At 35.6% G+C, this 9,847-nt stretch overlaps 1 non-coding gene across 1 annotated transcript; it reads right to left on the bottom strand.

Moving 5' to 3' along the window:
• Nucleotides 1-206: 206 nt before the first annotated feature.
• Trnaf-gaa (transfer RNA phenylalanine (anticodon GAA)) lies at nucleotides 207-279 on the bottom strand. The gene has a single exon. It is a non-coding gene; the product is annotated as a tRNA-Phe (tRNA).
• Between the last annotated feature and the right edge of the window lie 9,568 nt (nucleotides 280-9,847).

Here is a 9,847-nt window from a genome sequence, read left to right as displayed (position 1 = left end):
GGAAGAAGGATTTGATTAGGAGACACTTTTGACTAGTGTGAAAGTGTTAAGTTTAAAATTTTTAATTTAGTTTAGTTAACGTTTTGAAAAATTATGCCCTGAACGTCCTTGAACATCAACACATGTATGTTTAATCTGTAAACTAAGTGATTTACAATAAATAAAATAGTCCCCGCAATGATATCGTTTGGCCAAAAAAATTGATTTGCCGAAACCCGGGATTGAACCGGGGACATTTAGATCTTCAGTCTAACGCTCTCCCAACTGAGCTATTTCGGCTTATGCTCATTAATAGTTTTGACCACATTCGGTGAGCTTTGATAAACAAAAGTCTGCACGTTATCAATTTAGCTTCGCCCGGTCAATAATTGATAACAGATTGATACATGCAATTATTCGAATTGTGTGTTTTAAATCCAAAACTCAAATTCAGGTTTCGGTATCATTTGATTTAAAATTATTTGAAATGATACCATAAAATGAAAAGTCAAACCTCATTTGCACTTAAGCGCCCAGCACGATTGTGAAATTGATACATTTCATTAGTCATTAAATGGGGTATCTCAAAACCGTAAACGAAACCTTCCACCTATCGATCTACACATATAATTATCTTTATGCAGCAGGGTTTGGTTAATCCACAACAAAAACAACATCAAACTACAAAGACAATCCAAAACCAAACGCCAAATGCGAGAATCGAGGGCAAAAATAAAATATAAACCATATCCGAAAAGCGCAGGTGATTCGTGTTGTGTTGATATTTTTCGGATCAAGAGTTAACCCTCGGGGTACTTATATTTTGGAAATCCCATAGAAAATATTGCCTCAATTGAAAAGTCAATCCGTTTAAGGGTTATCGCTCGCATAATTAAGCGAGCAACAAAAGGGAACGTTACCAGAAGGAATACAAAATTCGCGTAGCGAATTTTGCAACGCTTCTGCGTTCCTTTCATTGTTGTGTTTTAGAATTTTTTGTGTGTTAGCGTTTAATTTGCCCTTAGGTCACGACTCATGCTCGAGTCGATATTTTTTTGTAGTTTTGAAGAATTCTAATTTTTTTTCTGATAAAAAATTATAACAAAGCTATCCAATGCTTTAAAAAATGTACACGCTCTGTATTCAGACTTTGTTATAACCCCGAATTAGGCAAATTAGATCAACAGCCAACTTCGATGGATTATCCGGTGGCAAGCTCTAGGTTTGTTATTTTTCGATGCCACCGAATCGACTGCTTGTTTTCAATGACTTTCAGCGCAGATGTTTGGATATCAACCTTTTATTTCTAATTAACCGTAATCGAACCACCATTCGTTAAAACTTTTAAGCTCCCATCATCATCAGCATCAAGCCTTATCGGGCGCACACATTGGAAACTTCCGGTCAAAGTTTGATCGAAATGCCATTACATCAAACAATGTTTCCGCATACGATACGCATACCTTGTACGTTCGAATGCGTTTTTTATCCACCCGCCCGCCGCCGATTGGTTTTCCATTTTTATCGTGCATCCCAGATCTCGTTTAGGAAAATGGCAGTTTGGTGAAAGTTTTTCTTTCTCGTGGCTTTTTTGCGTGTCCCCACCCCTGTCTGCCGGGGCCCTTAGGGATGCACTGTCAGTCCCCTCATATTTCTCAGGATTTACATCATGCATCGTGTGCGCGCGTACCCGCCAAAGAACGCATAAAATGTGCTTTCAATTTTTGATGTGCATCTGCTGCAACGCGCGGTGCGCTAGTTGAGAGAAAAGTTTAATGAACAAACTTTGGACACACACCAACCCCACGGAAAACGTTTGCTGCGTCCATTATGTGGGCTAAGGATTGGGTAAGGAGAGAGTTTAAGGTAGCAGTTGCAAACAAAAAAAAAAATTATTTATCCTTTCAGAGGTTCGGAGAAAAACTTTTTCCTTGCTATATTCTGCGTCAAGCTTAGCCCCTCCGGGTAGCTTTTCGTACAGGACAAAAGGGCCACGCTAGGGTTGATTTTTCAGAATAGAAAGAAAAGTCAACGTTGAAATCGCAAATGAAAATAAATACACTCACTACTTGTGAACCGGTCTGATGATAATAAATTCATTCTATTTGTCAAATGAAGTACCCAAGTTGTGGTGCAGTTTATTTGAAATTTCTAGTACATACCTGGTTAAAGCCGGAAATGCACTTCCTTCATAAGATGCGGGATTGGGGAGAGAACGGTGGAAAACAGATGAACTAGAACTTGTAAAAAAATACGGTCCGTCATCCACAGTTACTCTTGCTTCAACTGAAAATCATTATCAACCTGATAAGAATATCTTTCTACCGGACTATTGGCCAGTCTCCTTGATCGAAATTTACTTCTGTTCAAGAGGAACAGCAATAAGAATGGCTTGATTTTTTTTATTCTTTTGAATTTATTTGCCTGTATGTAGTTGAATAGGACAAATGTCGTGAAAAAGGATAGTGAATAAGAAATCTTTGTAAGACCTATTTAACCCTCATCCGCATTAGATTTCATTACCCTAATCAGCACTAGGAGTGTCAATTTGACACTCCCAGCTAAAATCGTCATAACTCTTTTTATATCTAACCGATTACAATGAAACTTATATCACTAGAAACCTTGTAATGTCAGTAAAATATATATAGCTAGAACATTATATATAGCTAAAGCTTATAGTTTTCCCGTTATTCAGCACGAAAGAAAAAAAATCCGAAAAACATGCCTCAGGAAAATTGCTGTAGTTCATATAATACATGTCCAAAAGAATATTTGATTTATGCATATGAAAGCTGAAGTTAATGCCTACATCATGAAGACAAGAAATATTTTTTTAAATTTTTTGAAATGAAATGGTCACAAAAAGTTCAAAAAAGTGGTCTAAAAACCTACTTTTCATTCGATTGCTAGTAAATACTGTTTGAGCGATGGTAGAGTTTTGAAAAAAAAATATGACTACAAAATCTTTTAAAATTCCAACATTTTGCTGTCTTTAGATTTTTGATGCAACAAAAATTGAATTTACTGGAATTTTTCGAAGTTCACTACTTTGCGCGAATTTTTTACAAAATGAAATTTCATCTGTTTTTGTGGTCCACTGTCAGGTTGTACCCAGATTGTCAGTGCTTTTACTTTGTTTGGACCAATCAAGAGTATATTCATTGTAAAGCACATTTAATCTGCATTCTAAAGAGGTGCTACAATTCACGCTGTGAGATTCCACAAAAATATGGAAATTATAAACGTAAAATCATTCCTGAATTTCTAGAACTACAAGCAGCGGTCCAGCAAAACGTGTTTGTTTGCTCTCCGCGTAGGTACGGTGGGTGGTTATTTGGGCAGAGAGCGAAGCCGACAGACCAAGAAATGCATGACACGCATCGTTATTTCGTCTGTCGGCTTCGCTCTCTGCCCAAATAACCACCCACCGTACCTACGCGGAGAGCAAACAAACACGATTTGCTGGACCGCTGCTTGTAGTTCTAGAAATTCAGGAATGATTTTACGTTTATAATTTTCATATTTTTGTGAAATCTCACAGCGTGAATTGTAGCACCTCACTAGAATGTAGATTAAATGTGCTTTCCAATGAATATACTCTTGATTGGTTCAAACAAAGTTAAAGCACTGATAATCCGGGTACAAGCTGACAGTGGACCACAAAAACAGATGAAATTTCAATTTGTAAAAAATTCGCGCAAAGTAGTGAACTTTGAAAAATTCCAGTAAATTCAATTTTTGTTGCATCAAAAATCTAAAGACAGCAAAATGTTGGAATTTTAAAAGATTTTGTAGTCATATTTTTTTCAAAACTCTACCATCGCTCAAACAGTATTTACTAGCAATCGAATGAAAAGTAGGGTTTTTAGACCACTTTTTTGAACTTTTTGTGACCATTTCATTAAAAAAAAAATTTAAAAAAATATTTCTTGTCTTCATGATATAGGCATTAACTTCAGCTTTCAAATGCATAAGGCAATTATTTTTTTGGACGTGTAACATATGAACTACAGCAGTTTTCGTAAGGCATGTTTTTTCGGATTTTTTTTCTTTCATGCTGAATAACGAGAAAACTTGTAACTTTAGCTGTTTATAATGTTCGAAACATATTTTACTGACATTACAAGGTTTCTATTGATATAAGTTTTATATGAAGTTCATAATAATTCAAACGAATTAAATAGATTTTACTTTTGGAGTGTCAAAATGACACTCTAAGTCGGAAAAGGGAGTTTTTTTTGTCCAGGCTTCCAGGGTTCGTCCATAAATAAAGTGAAGATGCAATATTAAAGAACTTTTGAATTCATAGGGTCCCCGAAGAAATTTTTCTTTTTTGAAGCTTCTGAAAAAAGTTACAAGCATTCAAACTTGCAATAGTGTCAAAATGACACTCTAATGCGGATGAGGGTTAACACGTTCGTCGCCCAAAAAAAATCTCAGAGCATGAAAGTAAAGCGAGAGAGCTTCAGATTTACAACGCGTGGCAGAACTGAGCGGCAACCTTGCTTAAGAGAGCCGTCACCCATATATGGGTGACGTGGCGACGAACGTGTTTAGAGTTTTGAGGGTTAACACAACACTCCCCCCCCCCACCCCATGAGGATCCAAAACAGCAAGCAAGAGATTCTACTCTACACTAGAGTGCCCCAAATGATCCGACATTTGAAAAAGTTGTGCGCTGCAGGCTTAAATTGATCCTAGGCCTAGTACAAGGTCTCATGCCAAATTTGGGCCAGATTGGATCACGGGAAAGGGTCGCTCGACGAGCCTAAAGTTTGTATGAGATGTTGAGACATTTTGTTCGGGAGGAACATGAAAATCCAGTTTTTCATGAATAACTTTGATACTCTTCGACCGATTTCTTTTGGAAACGTTTTTTCTTAAAGCCTAAACTATGAATAATATTTTATCCTAAGACTGCATTACGATTCGAATTAAAATAAAAAAGTTATTAAGCTTCAAAACAGCTATCTTTTTTAAGAGTGATATTCATGACTATTAAAGAGAGACACTGTTTTGAACGTTCTGACGCAGCATTAATAGTGATGAATATCACCCTGAAAAAAGTTACCCCATTTTTGAAGTCTATTAACTTTCTTATCATAAGTCGAATTGAAATGCAGTCTACGCAAGGAATATTTGTCAAAGTTTAGGCTTTAAGAAAGAACCGTTATCAAAAGAAATCGGTCGAAGGAGACTAAAGTTATTCAAGAAAATCTGGATTTTCATGTTCCTCCCGAACAAAATGTCTCAAAATCCCCCAGGCTCGTTGAGCGACCCCTTCCCGTGATCCGATTTGGCCCAAATTTGGCATGAGACCTTGTAATAGGCCTAGGATCAATTTAAGTCTGCAGCGCATAACATTTCACAAGCTTGAAATTTCACATACAAATTTGGGGCAGTACACTCAAAATTTTTAATTTAGAACGAACCAAATTATGATAATAGAGTAAGGTTATTCAACAGTAGCAACCTAGACTAAAAAAGAAGGCCAAAACCTCAAAACCCCAACCCAAGTTTAAAATTCTGCTCAACTTTTTTAAAATTTTCTCACTTTTTCATCGAAATTCAGGTCTGAATATTGAATTTCGAAATAAATCAAACCAATTTCAGAAGTTCTGATTCCATAATTCCCATAACCAAAAATGTATTTATCGTAAAGTTTTTCGAATTTTGGATTCTGTATCCAGTTCAGGATTGTTGATTTTCAGTTCGAATAATAATAAGAAATTAGAAATGAAAAGCTGCTTTGAAATCCTGGTTCAAATTTCATTTTACATTTCATATCAAATTTGAATCATGTTTTTCGAGATTCAAAATTCTTGAATATAGTTTTTACACAAAATAAAAATAATTAAAGCTTCAAAATGGCAATCCAAAATTCAAAAGTAAGATTCAGACCTTTGTAAATTCATATTTTAATTCTGATTCACAATGCAGATTAAAAATAAATAATTTAAATAGTGAATTTAGATTAAACCTTAACTAAAGACCTTAAATAATAGATTCATGAATAACAGCTCTATAACTTGGCTCATAAAATTCTAATCTGGAATAAGATTCGAAAATTGTGTTTTTGTACATTGCAGAAATCGTATGGAAATTCAGAATTCAGGTTCAGAATGCAGATTCAAAATATAGAAAAAGCACAGACAAACAGACATGACACTCTGAAGAAAAATCTTCAAATTTTTCGCAAAGCTGCTTGTATTGCCATCTGGTGGCGACATTGCCTATTATGAGAAACTGCAGCCACCAACCGGTTCAGAAAATAAAAAATCATCACGATACCCATGAAACCAGATATCTTTAAACCTGTTGTAAACAAATAAACATTTACAAGTAATGACATCATCACTCAGACAAAAACATCCGGTGTGTGTGTCACGCAAAAGACGATGTGTACGATCGGTGCCCGAATAATACAATGATCTTCTCCAACTTGCAGCCACAGGTGTCCCCGGATCGTGGCAGTGAACAGAAAACGTTACCACCCACCCGAGTGACGCCCAACGTGACCGAGTTTGAGGAAATTTTCAACCACCGGAATTCAGCAACTGCCACCCACATGAAACCGGTCCGCCGGATTTCCGGTGCTGGTGGAGGCGAACCATCACCAGGAACCAGTAGGGGTGGGGGAAGGACCGGAAGTGGAACTGGATTTGGACTTGGACGACACCCGATCTGATGTGGGATCCGAGATTTGTTCGGAGCTAGGCGATGTCACCACTAGACGCAAGACGCATTTTCGCCGGGTGATGGATTTGATTCAGTGTGAGAAGGTTCAAAGTTGATGGAAACTAGCTCAAAGTGTACCCTGGTTGCCACCCCAAAGCCGGAAGCTATCGATACCGTCAGAAAGCTACAATCGATCAACAGTTCCAGCACGGTGTCGAAAGTCAGCAAACTGTGCAGTAATTTCTATCGGAACTTTGTGACCATACTTTCGGATTTGTTCTTACGGAAGTGGTTCTCAAGCAGAGCATCAAGATGCTGGTTTACCTTAAGCAATCCCTGGAATAGGCTATCATACAGGGTAAAAACTACATCATAGCTGCCGTAGGATCCACCGATCAACCACCGCGGTGCACCGCCAGGATTGGTGAAGAATTTGCGAACCCGTATCACACCCAGAGGCAGATCACAGTCGATTCTGTGCTAAGGATGGCCGTTTCCATACCACTCATATTTATCCTAGTTTAAATTTATGCCATTGTTTGGGTTCTGTACATCCCGAATAGAATTTTGCTGATGGGAATTAATTTGTTTTGAAAGATGAATAAAAGGGTACACTTGTTTGGGTAGAAAAAAAGTAATGACATGTAATCTTTTAACACTCTAAAACATGCTACAATAAATGCTAGAAACTATTAATCAGTATCAATTCAGTAGCACATTCGTTTCATACTCGATCCTTTATATTTGGTATGACTCAGGATTTTTCAGTTACCAGACTTTGCCAGCCAAACGGTAAAAAAAAAATCATTATGTAGACCTAAAAATTTTTTTTCATCTATGCAGGTTTTCAGAAAATGGACTGTTGGGACAACCCCCGATTTTGATCAAATTAGTGAGAGTTCTTAATTAACTTTTGCAATTGTAACGTTTCAATACTTTTGAAATTCAAATCATCACGGATAGAAACATAATCAACAGTAACAGGAGGTCAAAATCGGATTGAATAATTTAACACAAAATCAATGCCTTACAATATTTTAATTTTTGGTTTATTTTCACAAACTGATTTTATATTTGTTTTCATAAAAAAAAAATCATGATATCAGCCAAACCGCTACGTGCATAATTTTTGGCCTGCGTTGGAATGTACTGCTTTCCTGCTATCCACATCCTTCTCGAACTCTTGCAATTCTTGGAACTGATGAATCCATTTTATATTTATTAACGATTCCTCCTGATTAAGCAACAGAGTGCAACATGATTTCTTGTGGAATCAAAGATGAACACTGCTGCAGTAGAACTACTTAAAACTATCCGGTACCAGCTAATTCGTAAAAATGATGCGTACGACTGGGTCACGGACACCAGAAGTAACTAACGTCTTATTTCTTTTCCGTAGTTCCGAGTTTTCCGTAGTTTTAATCGAAAAATTTGATCTACTTTTATCTCTCACCGTACTTTGTTTACATTGAAAATTTGTTTTCCTATAAGCTCCAAGGATATATATAAAACAAACAGCTATTATGATGAAAAAAAATTGATATTGACACCAGTGCACTCTGGTGTCGACATTGCCTAGCTTTGAGAAAAAACCTGAACCGGTTTGCGAAAACCGGAAACAGAGTGTCCCGTCTGTTTGTCTGTGGAAAAAGGTTTAGCTTGTAAATGATCTACTACTGGATTTTCATTATCGAATTGATTCTTTATGAAAAATATTTACTGTTAAGGAAAAAGCTTCACCTAAAAAATCTGCAAAAAATTCTATATTTTCCAGTGTATTGTTCAACATTATTAATACATTAAGGACAACAAAATTTGTCATTTTATGTTTCAGAAACCAATGAACAAAATACTGTGTTGTGTTTCAGTTTGTAGAATGAGGTTTCGTTATTGGATTCATAACATTTGAATTATGTTAGCATACTGCGGCAAGCGAAAAAACCAAGAAAATTTGATCCAAAAATCTGATAATGTTTATGGCTTACTTTGTTTTTGAAAATTTGATTTATTTTCATCGAAGGTTGAAATCTTTGAATTTTAAAAATATTTTGGAAGATTGAGCTTGTATTGAGTATAGAAAAAGTTTTTTTTCTAGAAATGAAAAACTTTCCTAAAAAAAAATCAACTAAGTTTGATCTACCAGACTCTTAAACAAATTTAAAGATTTTCAACATCGTTTATTTATTACTAGCTGACCCGGTGTGCTTTGCTACACATTCCAAAAATAAATGTAATTTGTAAAAATTCATTCAAATTTTGATTTTTGTAAGCATTTTTTAAAGTCAAACCATCATAGTTCAGATCCAACAACTTTGAAATGAGAGCTGCAGCTGGAGTTCCGAATTGCAATTCAAAGATGGTATATATTGTTAACTGAAACTTGATCTCTAAATTTGTTTTTCAAGATCTTAAATTTGTTCTCTGTTTTTAAAGCTTCATTATGACTCAGTTGCTTCACTGAATAAATTCTCAGCGTTTTTTAATTTCTCTTTGAAAGTCAAATATTCAAAAATGTTGGCAAAAACAAATTTCTAAGTTAACATTTGTCCCGTATATTGGGGCAAGTGTAAATGCAAAGTTTATTTTCAGATGCTTCAGTGTAATGGCTTTAAAATGAATTTTAATACGTACTTCTGTTTGTTTTATCAAGTTTCATTGATATATCTGCAGTATTCCTGCAGTATGAATTTATGTTTGTTACTCCACTTTTAACGAATGCTGTTCAAAGCAAATGACTTTCATTACAAAGACATTTAAATTTTTTCAATATCCGCTTCCGAATACCCTTCTGGTCTTTCCAACCTATTGAATCATTTTGAAGATGAATTTCTTAAAAATTCGACGTTTGCCCTTGCCCCACCGTTGACAGGAGGGAATATTGTTTTGAACACTTTAAAAGTATGCTAAAATTTTCTCATACTTTCAGTTGAATATCAGTTCCAAAGACTCACTTTTCGAAAAAAAAAGCGGATCAAACGTCTTTTTTATGCAGCCATGTAACCCAAAAACACTTTTCATGTTAAGTACGTACTTGAATTGGTTTGTAAGCAAAAAGTACGACGTTTTTTCAGATTTTTTTGAAATAAAAAGTTTTCATTTTCATTTCTGAATTCGTTTCAGTTGTGTATTTGGGCCGATGTAACAATTTTTAGAAGAAAAAATAATTTTTCATTTTATTTGTAACAGA

The sequence above is a fragment of the Uranotaenia lowii genome, chromosome 3 (assembly GCF_029784155.1).
Source record: "Uranotaenia lowii strain MFRU-FL chromosome 3, ASM2978415v1, whole genome shotgun sequence".
Lineage (NCBI taxonomy): Eukaryota > Metazoa > Arthropoda > Insecta > Diptera > Culicidae > Uranotaenia > Uranotaenia lowii.
The sequence above is the reverse complement of the archived record's forward strand: the minus strand, read 5'-3'. Positions and strand labels throughout refer to the sequence as shown.